Genomic DNA, 22,205 nt, shown 5'->3' with positions numbered 1-22,205 from the left:
AAGATAAATGACCAGCATAAGGAGTATAGCGAATGTCACTGGAAATATGAATTTACTTAAGCTGAAAGATCTTAACACGAATCTAAAGTCAAACTGTAGGCCAGATGTGGTGTCTTGTACCCATACTCCCAGCACTTTGAGAGTCCAAGGCAATAGGATCACGTGAGGCCAGGAGTTTGAGACCAGCCTGGGCAACATAGCAAGACCTTATCTTTAAAGACAAATAAATAATAACAAAATAAAAATAAATAAAATCAAACTGTAGTCTCTGGAGGAAAATCTACGGCTAATTTTGAACTATTTTAGTCTCTCCTTGCTCCTAACAGAAAACCAGGATGTGGTTCCTCCAGCATTCTCTTCGTTGAGATGATCACTTCCATACTTTTTCAAAAACCTCTCAAGTTATCTTCACCTACAGGTGCTATGAAAGAAGAGCCCTCCCTTTCTCTCTTGCTCAGACACCCAGAAAACTGAGCTGTAGGATGCTTGCATTCCCCCTCCTCTGCCTCAGAATGATTGCATTTGGTTCAGTTACAGAATCAGAATCCCGGTTTCTATGCATTTAAAGCACAGGAGGGGTGCACATCCCATTTCTGTATGTCTGTCCTTCCCTGCAGCCTCTGTGTAAATGTGTAGACCTACAAATCCTTAGGGCTGGCAGGGAGTTGAGGTCCTGCTGGAGTGATGGAAAGAGTTGGACTGCACCCCATTCAGTAAGGATATTTGGGAACTCGAAGCTCCTTTAGACTTCTTTCTGATTCAGGAGATGTACTTCTACTCAGATTACCCTGCCTGCCTCAGTTGGGGGAACCCAGGAAACCACTAATCCCATCATACAAAGGGTTACTTGGTACACATGGGCTGCAAGGAGATACCCAACCAGGATCTTCTTGTGAAGACCAGAAGATCTTCAGAACAAGGATTTCAGCATTGGCAAAGGGCAGTCTTTAGTAAAATCGGGAAATCCTGATCCTCTGGGAGGACAGAGAGTCATACCTGGGAGTACCCTGTAAGGAGTCGGGCACAGAGCACCACACAGGCAGCCTGAGTCTCCTGTGTCCCGTGTGCCCCTGCCATGTGTGTGAAATGGCTGAACATTTCTGCCTGTCCCGCCTACATGGGATTGGAATAGGTTTACAACAGAAGTGAATGTGGAAGCAATTTGTGAATTCAAAAGAACTGTATGAATGCCAGCACTATTAGTTCCTCGTTTACTCTTCATTAAGGAGCATGAGTCATTACTGAGACATTTCTTTTTCAGCAGCTCGAAGTCATTGGTGCTCTTTTTTTGTGTGCTCTTATCTCATTGGAAAATAAGAATAAGTCCACTTATTTACTGGTGTGAACATACTCTCCATGAACAGTCCCCTAAATACTTTGAAAACTGATGTCAAGTCAACCTTTAAGGACTTCTTTATAAACTTTTGGAAGACTTGCTTAATCTTGTGTCATTGTGCCATTTGATCGGAAAGAAGGAAGAAAAGAAGGAAGGAGGGAAAGAGACGACGGGGAGGGAGGGAAGAAAGGAAGACAGGGATGGTTGAAGGAATGAAGGAGGAAAGAAGGAAAGAAGAAAAACATTTCAATATACCTTTTGTGTGATATCTTTGATTCCCAAGTTGATAATGAAATAGATTTAAAATTTGGATTCTATCTATAGAAAAATAGGATTCTTCCTTCTTCAAAAAGCTCTATTGTCCTTCTCCACAAAATAACTGAGATCACCTTCTGAGGACTGTATTCTTCTGGTGAGTTCAAGGATACTAATAGGGTCTCTGCCAGGATAGCGCCAGTATCATGCTCTGTGGATATGTGACGACATGAGTCAATTTGACTTACACATTCCTGAGTTTGTCATCACAGCAGCTTCCGGGGAAAGCACCTGGAATTAAATTTCCATGAATCTACCAGAATGGCAAAGATATCAGGAAGTAGGTTGACTGCTTTGTCAGTGCCTACGTATGAAGATGGTATCCCCTCTGTTCCCATATCTACCCTGCCACACATCCACAGACTTATCTAGGCATCACATCCCTTCCTGATATCTCATTATCTGAGGGGTTTGGACCCCACATACAGGCTACTAGCCGTGAATCCACTTAACAGAGCCTAAACTCATGTAGTCAATAGAAAAATAAAGTAATTCATTTTATTCTATATTTAACAATTTAGTTTAAAATTGTATAATGATTTATTTCTTAGAACAAAGAATAAATCAAGTTTTGATTTGTAGGTTTAGGGGGTATAATTTCCCCTTAAAAAACTGAAAGGTAGCGTGCCAAGACTTCCTCACCCAATACTTAACGTGATTTTTTTAAAGTTGTTCATTTTTTTTTTTTTTGCAAATGTATTCAAGGGCTTCATCAATGTTCTCAATGACCTGTCTTTTCAAATGGATTCATATTTAAATCATTTTCTTTTTTTTTTTTTTTTTTTTTTTTTTTGAGACGGAGTCTCGCTCTGTCGCCAGGGCTGGAGTGCAGTGGCCGGATCTCAGCTCACTGCAAGCTCCGCCTCCCGGGTTTACGCCATTCTCCTGCCTCAGCCTCCTGAGTAGCTGGGACTACAGGCGCCAGCCACCTCGCCCAGCTAGCTTTTTTTGTATTTTTTAGTAGAGACGGGGTTTCACCGTGTTAGCCAGGATGGTCTCGAACTCCTGACCTCGTGATCCGCCCGTCTCGGCCTCCCAAAGTGCTGGGATTACAGTTAAATCATTTTCTTATGAAGTCCTTCCATGATATTATCCTTGCTTGTTTTCATTTCTTCAGTTGTTAACTGGTTTAAATATTTTAGATCCTCATGTATCAGTGGCTTTGCTTGATTCCGGGAGTTCATTGACTTGATAAAGTCCAGGATATTTGGCAAATTTTGCAACTTTGCTTCAAAACACATTTGTAGTGTAATACGACTGTATTAACCATTTCACGCATGTATTAACCATGCAAGAAGTCAATTTCCAATAAGTAGGGCAACAGATCCATTCCTAAAGTTAAACTGGGAAGGATGTTGAAATAGGGACTGATTTCATGCATGGTTAATACAATGGCGGATATTCTTGTGATACACTTTGTTTCCCTATGAGCCTCCAACATGTAAGAACTAAAATAAGATAGCCACAGACAATGAGCACCTTTGGACATTAGATGCTGCCTTTACATGGATAAAGTGGCTGTTGAACCGGGATGCCCATTCTGGCCCAACAGACTAGAAAGGGAACCTTCTAGGGTTAGTTCTCTGAAGCTGCCTTATGGTTTTGGCCAGGAGGAGATATGGATAGGAGCTAAAAGAGAGGGGTTCTTAAAAGCAAATCAAGCAAAACACTTTATCAGTTAAAGAAAAGGCATCCACATTTCCTACTTGCACCACAAACAGTACTAGTGAGTCCTACTTGTTAAGAGAAACGATGGTCTTGCTTCCAGCAGCCATTTGTCCCTTGTTTCTAATGAATGTGTCACGCAAAGAAAAGACACGATTACAGCCAACACTTGCTTCCGCTGGCAACGTCTGCAGCTAAATCGGAATTAAGAAAAATATATATTAGAAGAGTATTGAGAAAAGTAAAGAAAAAAGAAATTGCATTTAGATTTCAACCTCTCACAAAGTCCACACTTCCCTCTGGTGTTGCAATGAAGTAGCTCTCTGGAGGATCCTGAGAAAGCCCACAACCTCCAAATGCAGACACAAAAGAGAAGGTAGTTGCTGACTTCGATTCAAACAGAAAAGTCAACAATTCCTTTCTTTTTTTTTTTTTTTTGTAATGCAGTCATGCGATCTTGGCTCACTGCAAGCTCCACCTCCCGGGTTCACGCCATTCTCCCGCCTCAGCCTCCAGAGTACCTGAGACTACAGGCGCCCGCCACCACGCCCGGCTAATTTTGTTTTTGTATTTTTAGTAGAGATGGGGTTTCACCATGTTAACCAGGATGGTCTCGATCTCCTGACCTCGTGATCTGCCCGCCTTGGCCTCCCAAAGTCCTGGGATTACAGGTGTGAGCCACCGCACCCGGCAACAATTCCTTTTTAAGTGAGCAGACTAAAAAGCAAGTTTACAGGACACAGACAGGGTGAACGCCTCTCCTTACCTTGCCCCTGCCTACCGTGCCAACCCTTGACTTGTCCTAGTTGAATGAAGTCATTTTCCATTTTTGCGTTAATAAGCGAAGTCTGGGAGCTTACTCATGCCTGGATTGCCATGCCACGTGAGTCCACTGCATAAGTGACGGGGTCTGAGTTAAATTCTTGGCTCTTCTGTTACTGCCTGTTTGATCTTAGGTAAGCTACCAGCCTCTCTGGCCTCAGTTTGCTCACCTTGGAAATGCAAACACTATCGGTACTTTCTTTACAGAGTAGTTTTAGGGAGCATATGAACTAATATATGCAAAGTGTATAATGCTGTTTCTGGCACAAGGTAAGTGCTCAATGAGTGATAGTTATTATGACTAGATAATACGTGGAAAAATACAATATGGAATATATAAGATATGAGAAAGTTAAAAAGAAATATTGAGAGCATATCATTCGGGACCTCAGTTTTCTTAAGTGTGAAACAGGGCTGAAAATACCTATTCCAAAGGTTATTTTGATGTTGAAATATTAAATGGGGCTAGTCTTTCACTAAATGCTTAGGAAGTTATAGCCCTTATTTTTATTGCATTAACTGGCTCTGGAGCATAAAATTTTGAGCTTAGTTGTTTTCTCTGATGTTTCTCACCATCCGGAGTCCCACGGGCTAGGGAACTGGAATTCCTGGTTTCTCACACCACTGTGTACAGTTGTGCAGTGCACAACCTCCATGGCAGTTCTACATTTTGTCTCAAACCTGGATGTGGGTCTTATTCAGCCCTTCTCCCTGCTCCATGTCCTGTGCCCTCAGGAGAGTAACCACGCTGGGCTGCTCCTCCAGGAGCCCCCGAACTCCCCAGCACACAGTGTGGGCTCCTTACCCATGGGTTCCCCACCTTCCAGGCAGGGAGCTCAGAAAAGCCTCAGCCCTGGACTGTAGGTGTGGGAGGAGGCAAGCAGGGAGCTTTGGCCCCTGCTGAGTCTGAGTCCATCTCCCTTTCTCTCAATGATGGAAATGTGAACCTGTGAGAAAGAAAAGAAGTCACCACCACCCACACTATTTGTCAAAACGGACAATGCTACTTACTGTGTGCAGTAGAAGGTTGTTGAATTGGGGGTCTGGGAAGCCTGAATCTTGGCTTTGGTTTAGCTTGAGCCAGCACCATAACCTGGAGAAGGCACACAGACAGACGCCTCACCTTCCTGTCCTCACCTGTGAGATGAACTTACCTCTGCGTCCTGGGGAGTATTTGGGTGCCAGGGTACCATTTAGGCCTTCCACAGAGTGTTACTGTGGTATTCCATGGAAAAGAATATTGTGAGATGGGAGATGTAATTATGCCACATCAAACAAAATACAACATATTTCTTCACAGACGGATTTTTAAGAGGGAGGAAGGTTTGTTATTGCCCAGACTTACTTTGCCACATTACCCTTTACATTTTTTTAATGAGACATCTGTTAACATCTTGAAGATGTCCACTAAGAGTAGCTTGACAATGATGAGTTACACCCCTTTACAGTCCCTCTTGGTCTAAAATGATAGTGTCTCCTCAATATCAGAGAAATAACTTCAAAAAGAAAAACTAAAGTATTAGTTGGCCTGAGTAATCGTTATATCAGTGAGAGTAACTGTTGAAACCTGCTTCAAACCTGTTGAAGTAGCATGTGTTTATCATTCCTTGGGTCAAATTAACCTTTTCGTGTATAATTTTGTTAAGATATAATAACTTTTACGTTTATACAGCATTTTAGACAGGTAACATCATTAGACCAATGACAGACAAATTAGAAGAAAATCGGACAAGACATCAAATTTGTTAAATAATTAAAGAAGTACCTTATGGTTATATTTTATTCAAAAGTTAATTTTTGATTTGTTATGTCTTTTGAAGGTTCTAAGCTAGTGAAAGAGACTTCGTTACTTGACAGTGGTGAATTACAAATACAAAATTTCTAGATTACAGATGAAGACCCAAGCCATGCTAGATTACTAAAATTCTAAGACAAGCTTTAGTTAAAACAGGAGTCCATCATCAAGAATACCGACTTGGGGCCGGGCGCAGTGGTTCACGCCTGTCATCCCAGCACTCTGGGAGGCCAAGGCAGGCGGATCACCTGAGGTCAGGAGTTGGAGATCAGCCTGGCCAACATAGTGAAACCTGGTCTCTACTAAAAATACAAAACTTAGCCATGCATGGTGGCACGCACCTGTTAATCCCAGCTACTTGGGAGGCTGAGGCAGGAGAATCTCTTGAACTTGAGAGGTGGAGGTTGCAGTGAGCCAAGATCATGCCACTACATTCCAGCCTGGCCAACAGAGTGAGACTCTATCTCAAAAAAATAAAAATAAAAATAAAGGAATACCTACCTAAGAACCCTACACTTGGATGCAGCAGGACACTTCTAACAAAGTACATTGAAATTTCAATTCCAGTTTTCACTCAGTCAACTCTTCCTACTCCCCTGGCCTCTCTCAGGGAATGGTACCCAGCGTCCTGAGCCCCAGACCCAGGGAGCAGCCCAGACTCTTCCCCACCTCTCCACACACACCCAAGAAAACACAAAGCCTGGAAATTCTTTTTACCACCCCTCCAGTCAGCCCACCTCTCTCCATCATCGCTGCTGTTTCCCCTGTTCCAGGCACCATAATCTTTGCCCTGAAATACAGCTACTTCAGTGATGGCTGCACCTCCAGCCTTGCCCGCATCTATCCCTTTGCCACACTGCAGCCAGGGAGATCTTTCCTATGAGAAGATGCAGTCATTTACCTTCCTATCTAAAAGCCCTTCATGGCCCCCTGCTGCCCTGAGGATGAAGTCCAAACTCCTCAGCAAAAACATAAAAGGTATTTTTTTTTGTGTCTCTTACTTAGAATTGCTGGCTTAAAAACTGAATGCATCGGCGGGTCGTGGTGGCTCATGCCACATAATCCCAGCACTTTGGCAGGCTGAGGAGGGTGGATTACCTGAGGTCAGGAGTTTAAGACCAGCTTGACCAACATGGTGAAACCCCATCTCTACTAAAGATACAAACTTAGACCGGCATGGTGGGGGGCGCCTGTAATCCCAGCTCCTTGGGAGACTGAGACAGGAGAATCACTTGAAAGCAAGAGGCAGAGGTTGCAGTGAGCTGAGATCACGCCCTTGCACTCCAGCCTGGGCAATAAGAGCAAAACTCTGTCTCAAAAAAAAAAAATGCACTACACATATATTTATTATATAATATATCCTACAAATAAATGTATAATGTATAGGCACACACATTTCCACATACAATTAAGTACAAAGAAAATATTACAGACCCCAATGTACTATGATTTCACAAACGTTACCATTCTGTCATATTTATTTATATAATTTTAGATACTGTTTTAAAGACATAAAATATTATTGATATAGCTAAACGTTCTACACCCCAGCCACAAATCCCACCTATTCCAGGCCAGACATTGCCAGAGGGAATCTACCTTTACTGTTTTCATTAACAAAGTCAATTGGCCCAGCATCCTTTGGTGAATGGTTCATCCCTTCCTCGCAAATCTGGAGTGCCTTCTCTGTCCTGTATCAGCTGTTTCTCAATGTTCAACTATATAATTCTGTTCTATTGATCTCTCTCTTTCAAGACAAGCTTCTCTTTATTATTCTTAAAAGATGACTTGCTTATTTTTGGCTCTCTATTTCAATTAGGTGTTTGTTATTTTTAGTAGAATCTGGCTACTAATTTAATGGCTTTGCACGTTATAGGGACATTCAGTCGTTCTCTTATTTTCTTGAGGAAACAACTATAGTTATTTTTATTAGAATATGTTCATTTGTCTATGGGTTCAGATTTATCAACACCATTTACATTGTTTTAATAAACTCTGTAAGTTTTTCTAGTTGATTCATTTATGCTTTTATCTTTATTATTGCCTTTCATTTACTTTTAGAGAGTTTATGCTTTTATTGTTTTTCCAACTTCTTTTTGTTTTTTGTTTATGAATACCATTTGTATTGATATATAACAGTTGTACCTATTTTGGGGGTACATGTGACATTTTGATACATGTGTACAATGTATAATGATCAAATCAGGTAATTGAAATAACAATAACCTCAAACATTTATATTTATCTTTTCTTTGTGTTGTAAACTTTCCAATTCTGCTCTTCAAGCTATTTTGAAATATATAATAAATAATTATGATCTCCCTACTGTACCATCAAATACTACAACTTACTCCTTATATCTAACTGTATTTTTGTATCCATTTACCAACTTCTTTTCATCCTCTTCGTAGCCTCTCATAGCCACTATTGCTTTTCCAACTTCTTGGGACAAATGCTTAATTGGTTAATTTTTAGTCTCTTGTTTTTAATATAAGCATTTACCATATTTAGGGTTACAAATGTCCCTATAAACATCAGTTTAACTGTACAAGTTGTGGTGTGAACTGTCTGCAATTTCTATTGTTCTTAACATTTTGTAACTATCAATTTGAATTCTTTTTTAACCCATCATTTATTTACAAGTATTTTTAGCTTCCTAGTGAATAGAATTTCTTAAAATTATCTTTTAGTCGTTAATTTATAATCTTACTTCATCTTTGTTAGAAGACATAAATTGGGTTATATTGTTTTCTTGATGTTTATTTAGACTTACTTTGTAATCAAGTATATGGACAATGTTTATAAGTGTTCTTTACTTAAAATATGAAAATGCTTTTTTGTTGGAAATGGATTATTTTATATTAGGTGGACATTCTAAATATGTTCATCATATGCAGCTTTATAAATGCATTATGTAAAACATTTATATCTTTAGAAAATGTTTATCTCCATTTTTCAGTAACTCATAGAGATGTGTTCAACCTTCCACTATAATGTTGGATTCACTTTGTATTCAGGCAATTTTTGCATTACATATTTTTAGGCCGTCTGATTCAAGATTGTTAGAACTTCCAAGTGACTAGTGTTTATGTGTAAGAAAAGACTCCCCTTATCTCTACTGCAGTTGATTCTGTCTGATATTCAAGTCACTAGATCAGCCTTCTTTTCTTTTTTGCCCACTGTATCTTTTTTCATGCCACTACTTCAAACATTTCTATATCATATTTTAGATGGATCTCTGAAAAATAACTTATAATTGAGTTTTTTTATTTGATTGTTTCATTGCAGTGTGAGAATCTTTGTCATTTAATAAAACAGTGTCATACATTTACACTTAGAACTACTGGTATATCTGAACACTTTACTAGCTTCTAATTTTTAAATTACCATTCTCTATTTATTTTCCTCCTTTTTTGCTTTTTGTTGAATTACGTGGGAATTTTGTTTTCTTCTTTTGATTTGTTCAAAAGTTGTACATTCTTTCTCTACTTCTCAGTTCATTATCCTTATATTTTTAGCAAACTTATTCAACATAGTTTTATCAACCTCTCTGCCTTCTTCAAACAATGAAAGGATCTTAGATCTTCCTTTTAATCTTCTTCAAGTGGATTTTTTGCTATGTTTCTAATTCTCAGGGTGTTAGTTCACCTATCTGCTGCCTTAATAATTCTCTTTCATGGCTTTTTGCTTCTTTGCCTGTCTTGTAATTTTCTTATTATGAGTTCTTCCTTGATGAACCCTCTTTATTGAAGGTTTCTTGAATAGTCTGAGTGGTCCTAAGAATAGTGTTCTATTGGCTTCTCCCAGGAGAAGAGTGAGTTCTGGACCACTTTATGTTAATTTCTTAGTTTGGGATTATCACACCATGCATATAAATTCAGAATTTAAACCCATGTTTAGTGCAGACTTGGCATTTAGATTTCTCAAAGGATATTGTCTGATTTTTAAAGATTCACTTAGAGCCTGAGACAAACCCTGTGCTTTCTTACCATGTCTGCAAAGTAGGAGATAAAGTTTATTATTATTATTATTATAAACTTGGAAGCTCTTTGAGGATCGTGGCTATGTAGAAGGGATCTCAATTACAGTCACCTACTTCATGCAATGCCAAAGATACATCTCCTTTCCTCCAGTTCCATTAGGGCAATAAAACCTTAGTCCCAGCTCACAGCCGCATGTCTGATGGCCCCAGCCTTCAGCAAGGCTGCTAGAGGCTGCTGAGGGTGAGAGGGGTACTATGACTAGATGTCTATTATTATTGGCATCAAGCGACTTCCACCTACTTCTGTTATTAAACTGTATGTGTAGATTCTACTAAGCATTTCCATGTTGTTTAACAAGGGAGGAAAATCCTTATTAGTGTATCATAACATAAAAATCAGATTCTGAGTGCATTATTCTCCTTTTCCTGTTTCCTCCTAATCTTTCCTCCCTTTCTACTCCTGACCTCCACTTAAACTATTTTATGCTCATTCTCTCAAATCCCAGGTCTCCCCTTAGAAGCCAGGTAGAGTAACAGCTCTATGAAGTTTGAGAAAACCTGCCCACTTACTGATTCCTTGTGGTTGAGCCATGTGGCTTTGAGTAGAAAAAAAGGAAAAAAAAAAAAAATATTCAGGCAAAAATGGGGATAGAAAAGAGCAAATCATCAAAGAAACTTAAACGTATCATCAAATGTATTTTTGGTGAGTCCTCAGCTCCTCAGTAGAGTAAATCTCTCAGTAACATTTCAGAATCAAACAAGGCATCATCTTTGGAATGATCCTGTCAAACTGGTGAAAAACCAAACTAATTTATATCTCCAAATCAGCTTTGCTTCCTTTCTATTTGAGGGGTAAAAAAAAATCCTTAGACTAAGAATATCCCTTACCAAGAGAAAAGAAGCAGAAAGCACTGATAATTAGATGCAAAGAACATTCCCCCAAATGTTCTTAACTTTCATAGCCAGATACTTTTCTAAATGTTTTCTCACATTTTCTAGGGAAGCATTTTCTGACATTTCCTCCTGTTGAGACAGTTTCCTTTCAGTGATTCTTTCTGCAGTAACTTTAAGAGGCAGTCTCCAACAGTTTCCCTCTGCAGGTGGCTTTCCTTCTTGGGATAATTTGCCAATGGCAATTGTATTCCTTATGTACTCAGTGACCTACCAGTCTGCCCTGGGTCCCACAGAGTAAATACTCAAACTCTCCCCTGAGGATCAGTTTTCTTTAATTTTCAATTTTTTAAATCTCTTCATCCAGCTGTATTACTTTTGACCATCAAGTCTAGGTGAGATTGACAGATGCTGACAGTTGTTACAGCTGCTGCTAACCACTGGTTACCTTAGAAATGGAGGTAAAACAAACACAGGAATTCCAAGGAACCATACCTCACCTCTAGGTTTCTGAGAACATCGTAGAGTAAATAAATCGCAACTCTTACTCCCATCTATCAGGCTGATTTTGTGGCTGGATTTACAAGAAGCAGCAGAGGAAAGAGAGACAGTAGCAGGGGAGAAACGAAAGTCAGTTGTTACCAATAGTTCGGAGACAGAAAGCTCTGAGCTTCCATTAAGCAGTTTGATTTATAGCTTCGGATATTATGTGCAAGAGCGCCCACAACCCAAAGTGTTTTGTGTCTTGACCTGTAAAAAATAAGTCTATTAACCCTAATCAATCTCCTATTATGCTGAGGTGCCTGAAATTTAGCAAGCAAAAGGGTGACTGAGGTCTTGCAGCCCAGGAAGTAACCATTGTCTTTGGTAATCTGCAGTGACTGGGGTCTTTGCAGAAGCAAAATGATCGTTCAGAGTAAGACACTTGGGGAGGGGCTTTCATCTTTTAATGAGAAAATGGAGGATTGTTTTCATTTTTAATTGCTGAGGCTAATTAAGGCCTGGGGCTCTTGTGTGAACCCGGACCCTTGCAGATGCCCGTTCACAGACACCTCTGCCTGTGCTTCACCCCAGCTGTGGGTAACTCGCCTACCCTGACTTCCTGCTGTAATTATTAAGGGCTTCTATTCCGATTAAGTACTTTATTACAGAAGCTAATTATGAAGTCTAGCTGGTTCGCTGTGCCTTAGGAGGGATTTCCTTGTGCTTTGTGTGGGGAATTCTAAGGGTGGGTGTTGTTTTAACCTTTGAAGGGCAAAATAGAAATTGACATATTGCACGGATGGTCAAATGTTAATATGGGCATGGAAAATGGAAATATTTTAAATCCACACCAGGAAAACCAAGCAAACAAAGCTTCTTTTAAACTAAGATTTGGAGAGGGGGTTAGAAAGGAAATAAATGCTATCACTCTATCAACACCTACAAACTGTTATAACAGATCCGTACTGAATCCCCAAACAAACCCAGCCCTAGGTTGCAGAATCTGTACTTTGCCTTATATATTGGTCCAGAGTGAAACTGTCTAGTAGAAGGTTTACAGCAGTGACCACATATTTTTTCCTTGCAATATTCTGTTCATTCGTGTGTATGTTTTAAGGGTCACTGAGTCTTTCTAACTCAAATTTAAAACATTATGTGTGAGTGTAGTTGGGAAGTAGGGTAAAATGAGCTAATGACTGAAATAACCCAGCCTGTTCCTTTTACCAAATTTGGGGCAAGAGTAAAGCGGAGACTCCTAGATCTTGCCTCCTGTGGCAAGGAGGACTCTTCCTCCCTCCACTCCTGTGAGCCGCCTTGGTTACCTCTTGTGCTTAGGGGTGGGCACACCTATAGAACAGCATACCTTTGTGACGGAAATCCAAGAAAGAGACTCTAGTAGGCCCTGGAAGCAGGTTTGAGGGTGTCTTGACAGATAATTTCCCATGTCAGGTACCTGGAGCTTAGTGGGGTTGGGATGAGGGGAGGTTGCTGTAGGTGGACATGAACCTTTGGCCCTGGGGACTCCTCAGTCCATGAGGATTGTGTCAAGAGGAGAAAGAGTGAGTCTGTTAAATCTCCAGGTACAGGGCAAGGTCCTGGGTGCCCAGCTCTAAGGGTGATACTATAAATAACATTAAAAATTAGGTGATATATGTTCATTCATTTATTCATCAAATGTATTTTGACTTTCTACAATGTCTTGTGAACTATTCTGGGTACCAAGAATATGTAGGTGGCTAATTATGCAAGATGATGTGAATACTTTTTAAATAAACTTTCCAGAACTTATACAATCAAATGAATGCAGTTACTGCTTCCATTATTGTGGAACTATTACTCTCATTAGAAATTTTGCTTCAGATTTAGAATATATGTAAGAAGACTATGTATAGGTATATAATGTATGTGTGTATACATGTGTGTGCATCTGTGTGTATAATATTCAGAGATTTTAAGGGTCCCCCCTTTCTCTTCATAGATGAAGAAACTGAATTTCAGGAATGGTAAATGATCTGATCAAGGGTGTTCTGCTGGAGTGGTGATTGATCTCAAGCTTCCTGCAAGCCTGTTGACTACAGCATTGATCAGTTCGCCTAAGTTTCCTGACTGTAAATATCATGGCTGATTCTAACATCGTGCACAAAGCCTGTCATTCAGAGAGATGGTGCTACAAATTGTTTTGCAATTTCAGTTGTGTTCAAATCAACCAAGTATAAATCAGAATGTCATCAAGGCTATGAGCTCCACCTCTCTAAATCTGGGTATTCCACGTCTGAGAAGGGTTTTGTGCCTGAGAGGTTCATAAATGCAACTGTCTCAAGGTCTAACTTTTCATAAACACTATTACAAACTAGTTTAGGCTGTACAAGAGAAGACTTTCTTTGAAAAATCAAAAACATAGGTTTTGGTTCATCTTTGCAAGGTGGGGGAAAAAAGCAGAATAAAGAAGTCTAGCCCTCCCAGATGAGCCCAATATTTGAAATGACCCATGCAAGCACTTTCACTGAGAAGTGAATAAAACTAGGAGAAATTGCTGCCAGATTTAGTGTACAATAGGTCTGATTTTGTTGCTTCACAACTTTTTTTCTCATCAAACAGTAGAGTGAACTTCGAAGTGGAGAAGATCCTGTCAAAACTTCACTCACACTCCTTAATTCAGAGGAGTAAGGGCAGGTAGTGGGGCAAAGAGCCATGATACACAAAGTGCAGGCCACTGCCCCCTACTTCAACCTGACCTAATCCATCATGGGAGTTCACATCGCCTCAGCCAAAATAAATAGAGAGACGTCCTTCTGCACAATGGAGACTTTTCTAGCTGTGATTGCCTACTCATCACCTCTCAACGTCCACTCACACCCCCAAGCTACTGAATGCCTAATATAAATGCATAGCAAAATGTAAATTTTCTGTTTTTCTGTCATCTGGGACTACAGAATTTGGGCAGGAACCCCTACACACACACCAATTTTTGACAGAACATATTATCATTCTTATTGCTTAAGAAAGCAAAGAGGACGGGCGCGGTGGCTCAAGCCTGTAATCCCAGCACTCTGGGAGGCCGAGACGGGCGGATCACAAGGTCAGGAGATCGAGACCATCCTGGCTAACCCGGTGAAACCCCGTCTCTACTAAAAAAAAAATATAAAAAACTAGCCGGGCGAGGTGGCGGGCGCTTGTAGTCCCAGCTACTCGGGAGGCTGAGGCAGGAGAATGGCGTAAACCCGGGAGGCGGAGCTTGCAGTGAGCTGAGATCCGGCCACTGCACTCCAGCCTGGGCGACAGAGAGAGACTCCGTCTCAAAAAAAAAAAAGAAAAAAAAAAAAAAGAAAGCAAAGAACTCCCTCTACACGAATAGGACCAAAAAAGAAAAATTTAAAGACTTAGAAAAGATATCGCATTCAAAGAATGGTACCTCACTGAAAAATGGAAGCAAATCCTTCTCTGTTAAGTAAATTTGCTACAAGAAAGAGCAGAAAGTTTTAGAAAACTGCTAATCTGTGGGCTTAATTTTCAAGTGCCTATTAAATTTATCAATCCTCATTAAGCATTCCTGAGGAGAAAATCATCTCCAAGCAAGAAAGATGGGCATTAAAAGATAAGATTACTGGATTAAAAATCACTATGTTGACTACAAACAGAAGATTAGATTCTGTAGAAAATTGAATTAAATAGATGACAAGTCCTGGACATTTATCCAATGCTCATAGGCAAAAAATGGAATAGATAAAAGTTGGGAAAGGTGAGAAAGGTGGAGGAGTCAGATCTATAAGATACTACTAGGAATATTAGGACAGACTGAGAAAACTGATAGAAAATAAAACAAGTACTAAGGTAGCCACTTAGACATAGTCTCCAAGTTATACAGATTCTATGACTTCCTATCATTTCTGATGCCACATCTTCCTCATACTTCTATTCTTTATTTGTTTCATTTGTCTGTTGGCTAGAGTACTTTTTCTAGTAAATGCCTAGAATGTGTCCAACAGTAGCCCCGTCTCACCAGGAACGTAATGTGCATTTATCTCCTGGGCTACTGCTGTGTGTCAGGATCCATACCAAGAGTTGGACCTATAGCCTCAGCCTGGGCATCCATTTCAAGATGTGACATTGAGTCCCTGGCTTTAATTCCCTCCTCTCCTCCATCCTGAACTCCCACTGACATCTCCAAAAAAATATGAAAACAGGAAAATGTGAATGAGAGTGTATTGGGAAAAAAAAGATATATGTCATCAAGGGATCCCAGAACTTTGGGGAACCGAGGTGGGAGGATCACTTGAGCCCAGGAGTTTAAGACCAGCCTGGGTAACATAGTGAGACCCTATCTCTGCAAAAGACAAAAAGTAAAAATTAGTCAGGTGTGGTGGTACACACCTGTAATCCCAGCTACTCAGGAGACTGAGGTGGGAGGATTACTTGTGCCTATGAGTCTGAGGCTGCAGTGAGCCATGATCACGCCACTATACTCTAACCTGGGTGACAAAGCAAGATCTATATGTGGAGAACATCTGTAAATTACAGGTAAACATGGGACCAAACTCAGACAGGTACACAAATGTCAGTACATCGCAAGAAATACCCATCTGGAGAACAAGCAGACAGCAGTAGTGCTCCATCACACAGACACCCAAAACAAACAAATAAAGGAGGGACTGCAACAGCTGGAGAGCGAATAATTCACACTAAATGAATTGTTCCAAGGAATAAGGGCCAATGGTCCTTCTATACTTCACTTACTCAAAGAAACACAAGTGTACTACATACAGAAAAAGAAAACCACCTAAGATCAGGAAAGACTGAAGATTAACAAATTTAAAAACAATGGCAGTGGTCATCAGCACATCAGGTACAACACAAAACACTGATTCATGGATTAGGCTGTGGCAAACCTACCATGTTTAACACTAGGAGTAAATCATGTTTTAAGCAGCTGCATAATATAACAAAATTATTTTTATTAGTACTCATGAAATAAAATGATGAGCCAGGCACGGTGGCTCACATCTATAATCCCAGCACTTTGGGAGACCCAGGCGGGCAGATCATTTGAGGTCAGGAGTTTGAAACCAGCATAGACAACCTGGTGAAACTCCGTCTCTACTAAAAATACAAAAGTTAGTTGGTCATGGTTTTGGGCGCCTGTAATCCCCTCTACTCGGGAGGCTTAGGCAGGAGAATCACTTGATCCTGGGAGGCAGACGTCACAATGAGTCGAGATTGTGCCATTGCACTCCAGCCTGGGCGACAGAGGAAGACTCCATCTTAAAAAAAAAAAAAAAAGAGAGAGAAAGGAAAGAAATAAAACAATGATAATAACTAGAAAATAAATCATAAGTCACAATGAAATTATTCTTTTATTTCACATCATAGAATCCCAGTAAAAATACATTAAAAATAAATATTATAGTACAAGAAAGGCAAAATGAATTACACATTTTTAAATTACATTAGTGCATTTTTAAAGGGGGGATAAAACACATGATTAACAATTCTGACACTGCTATTATGTAAACCGGAATTGAGCAATTAAATGAATGGATAGTGGGGGAGTGGGATCGGGTTTCTTGCTGTTGGAGTGGAGGTTACTAATAAACAAGGGGAGGAGGCTTGAAGTATTCAATAGAGTAGGAGACGTCAGTGTGAACTCACGTTTAGATTTATTTAGATACAGATCATTGCAGACAGAAACATTTATATATGTGTATATATATATATAGGTTATGCATTCATATTTCCACATTCTGTAAGCTGAGAGAGCCTAGAAGCAGTGACATCCCTGCAACAATGAACACACCTAGTGCCCAGATCTTGGTTTCTAATACCATTTTCTAATAAAAGAAACCAGTGCTTTTGGGACAAACGGCTGATTCTAGAACTCAGGCATAAAATGTACAAAATGAGCCCAGAGTGTCTGGTAGTACAAGAAAGTGAGGCCATTCTCAAAAGAAAAATAAATGATGGATGTCAAAGGGATATAGGAGTCCACTGGAAAACAGCTTCCGGTGGTCAAAGCTGGAATAATTTGAGCAATCAAATAAATAAAGTAGTATAATATTATAACTCCAAGTACAAAATAAACGTTCATGAGTCAATGCCAATACAAATAAACAATTAAATAAATAAATAATTTGAAAAGAATAGACAAATCTCCCATGCATAAGAATTCCAAGTAATTCAGGGAGATACTCCACCCTCAACAAGGTGGAGCATAACTCCCCACTCCTGAAGTAGAGACTGTGTATAGCATCTTCCTTCCAAAGAGTGTAGAATGAAAGAGGAGAAAAAGAGTAAATTTACCATAGATGAACCTGGCAGAAATAACCTCAGCCACATGATCAAAGTCAACATCAATAGTGGTAAGTAAAGTTGACAGTATCAGCAGTGATGAATGAGGCTGGATATGATGTGATGAAAATGGCACTTTACCTCTGTAATTTTTCTACTCAAAACACATAAGCCTAGTTAATAAGGAGGAAAGCATCAGAAATATCCCAATTGGAAAACATTCTACAAAATACCTGATCAGTAACTCTTAAAACAATCAGGACTGTCAAAAACAAGAGAAGGCTGAGAAACTGGAACAGCTAAGAACCTAAGGAGACATGATAACTAAATTTGTTTTTTTGGGTTTTTTTTTGAGATGGAGTTTCACTCTTGCTGCCCAGGCTGGAGTGCAATGGTGTGATCTCGGCTCACCACTTGCCTCCCAGATTCAAGAGATTATCCTGCCTCAGCTTCCTGAGTAGCTGGGATTACAGGCATGCACCACCATGCCTGGCTAATTTTGTATTTTTAATAGAAACGGGGTTTCTCCATATTGGTCAGACTGGCCTCGAACCCCTGACCTCAGGTGATCCACCCACCTCAGCCTCCCAAAGTGCTGGGATTACAGGTGTAAGCCACTGCACCTGGCCATGATAATTAAATATTATGTGGCATCCTGGATGGGATCATGGAACAGAAAAAAAGACATTAGGGAAAAATGGAGGAAATCCGAATAAGTATGTGCTTTACTTAATAACAATGTACCAATATTGGTTCATTAATTGTAACAAATAGATCATATGAATAGAAAATGTTAATAATAAAGCATATTGGGTGGGGAGTATGTGGCAACTCTTTGTACTGTCTTCATAGGTTTACGTAAAGCTAAACTATTTTAAAATTAAGACTGTATTAAAACACATGAAGAGATAGTTTTTAAAAAGACTGCATTTTGCAAGGCTTAAAAAATGACTTGCACATCAAATGGCAGAATATAAATAACTCAAGTTCAGTTTCTTCCTCTTCACAATCATTATGCTGCTATTGTTTATTTCTAATACAATGTTTACATTCAGGAATAGCCAGTGCTATTAAAAGTTGGAGAGACAAAGAAAACGCAAATAATTCTGAAAGTTACTACCTAGCTCTCAAAACAAATGTGTATACAGTTTTGCGTATACGTTAAGCTTATCCAGTTACGCACTTAATGATGGGGATATGTTTTTGAGAAACGTTTTCATTAGGCAGTTTAATCATTGTGTGAACATTATACGGTATAGCCTATTGCTCCTAAACTACAAACCTGAACAGCATGTGACCTGAATACTGTCAGCAATTATAACACAACAATAAGCATTTGTGCATCTAAATACAGCTAAACATAGAAAAAATACAGTAAAAAATGTGATATACCAAAGGAATATAAATCATTCTACTATAAAGACACATGCACACATATGTTTATTGCAGCACTATTTACAATAGCAAAAACATGGGACCAACCAAAATGCCCATCAATGATAGACTGGATAAAGAAAATGTGGTGCACATACACCATGGAATACTGTGCACCCACAAAAAGGAATGAGATCATGTCTTTTTCACAGACATGAATGAAGCTGGAAGCCATCATCCTCAGCAAACTAACACAGGAACAAAATGCCAAACACCACGAGTTCTCACTCATGACTGGGAGTTGAACGATGAGAACACATGGACACAGGGAGGGGAACTACACATACTGGGTCTGGTCAGAGTGTGGCAGACCAGGGGAGGGAGAGCATTAGGACAAATAGCTAGTGCATGCAGGGCTTAAAACCTAGATGATGGGTTGATAGGTGCAGCAAACTACCATGGCACATGTATACCTATGCAGCAAACCTATACGTTCTGCACTTGTATCCCAGAACTTAAGGTAAAATTTATGAAAACGTACAGCTTCTGTTCTTATCATAATTTCCTTACCAGGCAGCAGACTATTTAAAGAAAAAATAATAATATTGTAAAGTTTATAACATATGTAGTTGTAAAAATGTGGCAAAAGGTGGTGAGTAGGTAAGTAGGATTATACTGTTAGAGTACTGTATTTGTGAAGTAGAAAATAAGAAGTAGAAAGTGTTAAGTTTGAATGAGAGGTGGGAAGTAGGAAAGGAAACCGCAAAGTTTCAGGTGTGAAGTGAAAATTAGAAGAAGTATGAAGGGTCACTATGAAATGTGAAATGGTGCCATATTGACTGTAAAAGACTGATACATTAATGATACCAATTTTTAGATCTAAAAAAAAAAATCACTAAATTTTTTTGAAGACATATTTTAGAAGACAGTGCAAAAACTAAAATAGGAGAGTAAAAAAAGTTTAAATTACCCCAAAGAAGGCAAGAAAAAAGCAACAGAGTACCAAAATCAGGAAGGATAAATGGGGAGAAAAGCAAAATAGCATACTTAACTGCTAATATCAATATCACTGTAATAAGTTAAAGATATATATTGCAAACCTTATTGTAAACACCAAAAAAAGAAGTATAGCTAATAAACCAACAGTAAAAAAATACTCAATCCAAAAGAAAGAAGAAAACAATAATTTAAAAAAGAAAATAACAATAAGCAAAATAATAGAAAACAAAGAGTGAGAAGATAATTTTTTTATTCACCTGAATAGTCAGGTGAACTTTCACTTATGTAGATTTTAATTTTTTCAAATTCTAACCAGAAGCTAAATACAATTGAGAATTGGTAAGCACTATTTTTACTCCAAAGGAGTAGGATCATTTAGATTTATTCCAATAAAAGCAAAGTTTTTCTTCATTTAAAAGAAAAAAAAAACACACACTTCTATATGATAGTCTTTCATGATGTTAATTGCATAAAATAGGAAAGTAAATGTAAATCCAAACCAATAATTTAACATTTCAATTAACATTTAGCATTCTCTACAAGGGTAGGGGGAAAAAGACAACACCCAACTATATATAAAACAGTATATGGTATATGTCATATAACTATATTATAATATTATGTAATGTTAGTTACATATGACACTGATGAGTAGAAAACCAGAGTGACTACAACACTAGAGAAAATAGACATGAGAACAAAAATTATCACCGTGGGTAAAAGAGACATTTCATAATGATAAATGAATCAATTCATCAAAGAGATGCAACAATCCTAAATTAGTATACATTCAATGATAGCTTTAAAATGCATTTAAAAACTTTAATAACTGAAAATAAAATAAATTCATAATTTCTGTTGGAGATTTAACATTCTTCATTTAATAGCCAAGTAAGAACAAATCAAAAATCGGTAAGGATATAGAATACTTGAATAAAAAGATTAACCGATCAGATAGAATTGACATTTGCAGAACACTCCACTAAATAACTGCAGAATACATATTTGTTTCAAGTACACATGAAATATTCACTAAGATAAGCAATTTTTTGGCCCTGAAATGAATCTCAACAGAATTAAAAGTATTTAAATAATATAATATAGTCTCTGATCACAGCAAAATTAATTTAGATATTAATAATTGAAAACATATCTGGAAAAATCCACAAATATTCAGAAATTATACAACACACATCTAAATAATCCACCTATTTTGAAAGATATTAAAAATAAAATTAGAAAAATTATTGAACTGAATGAAAATAAAAACATAGCATATCAAAATTTGTAGGAAACAGGTAAAGAAGAGATGAGAGGGAAACTTATGCCTTTAATTGTATATGTTAGTAAAATAGAAAGCTCTAAAATCAATACACTAAACTTCTCCTTTAAAAGCCACAAAAGATAAATTTAACACAAATTTAGTAGGAAGAAGAAAATAATAAAGATGAGAGTAGCTATCAGTACAATATGAAATTTTATAAAGAGGAAATCAAAATTGGTTTTTTGAAGAAATCAATGAAATTGATAAATTTCTAGCAGGATCAATAAGGAAACAAAGAGATACAACATGAATTTTCAATACCAGGAATGAAAGAGAGACCATCACTACAAACTTTACAAACATTGAAAGAATAATAAGAAAGTATTTTTTGAAACTTCATGATGATATATTCAACAACCTAGATGAAATGGTCAAATTTATTGAAAGACAAAAATTATCAAAACTTAGTCAAGGAGAAATAAAATGTCTGAATAGTCTGACATTTACTAAATGAATTAAATTCATAATTAAAATCTTTCTATGGACACGAAAATATTTCAAGCTTCGTTGGCTTCACTGCTGAATTCTACCAAACACTTGCGGAAAAAACAAGATCAGTCCTACACTAACTCGTTCAGAAAATAGAGGAGGAGGGAATACATCATAACTAAGTTCACAAGGCCAGTTTTATCCTGATACCAAAACCAAGGCAGGTCATGTGCAGTGGCCCATGTCTGTAATACCAACACTTTGGAAGGCCAAGGTGGGCAGATCACTGGAACCCAGGAGTTTGAGACCAGTGTGGGCAACATAACAAAACCCTGTCTCCACAAAATATACAAAAATTAGCCAAGTGTGGTGGCACACACCTGTGGTCCCAGCTATTCAAGAGGCTGAGGTGGGAGTATCACCTGAGCCTGGGAAGGTTGAGGCTGTAGTGAGCAATGACGGTGCTACCCCACTCCAGCCTGGACAACAGAGTGAGACCCTCTCGAAA

At 38.6% G+C, this 22,205-nt stretch overlaps 1 long non-coding RNA gene across 1 annotated transcript in view; it reads left to right on the top strand.

Moving 5' to 3' along the window:
- Positions 1–14,191, top strand: part of LOC117066520 — a 38,105-nt gene extending 23,914 nt beyond the window's left edge. The window contains exon 2 of the long non-coding RNA XR_004430374.1: positions 13,268–14,191. This is a non-coding gene — a long non-coding RNA (uncharacterized LOC117066520). The remainder of the gene's footprint in view (positions 1–13,267) is intronic.
- The last annotated feature ends 8,014 nt before the right edge of the window (positions 14,192–22,205 follow it).

The sequence above is a fragment of the Trachypithecus francoisi genome, unplaced genomic scaffold (genome assembly GCF_009764315.1).
Source record: "Trachypithecus francoisi isolate TF-2019V2 unplaced genomic scaffold, Tfra_2.0 Lachesis_group20, whole genome shotgun sequence".
Taxonomy (NCBI): Eukaryota; Metazoa; Chordata; class Mammalia; order Primates; family Cercopithecidae; genus Trachypithecus; species Trachypithecus francoisi.
The sequence above is the reverse complement of the archived record's forward strand: the minus strand, read 5'-3'. Positions and strand labels throughout refer to the sequence as shown.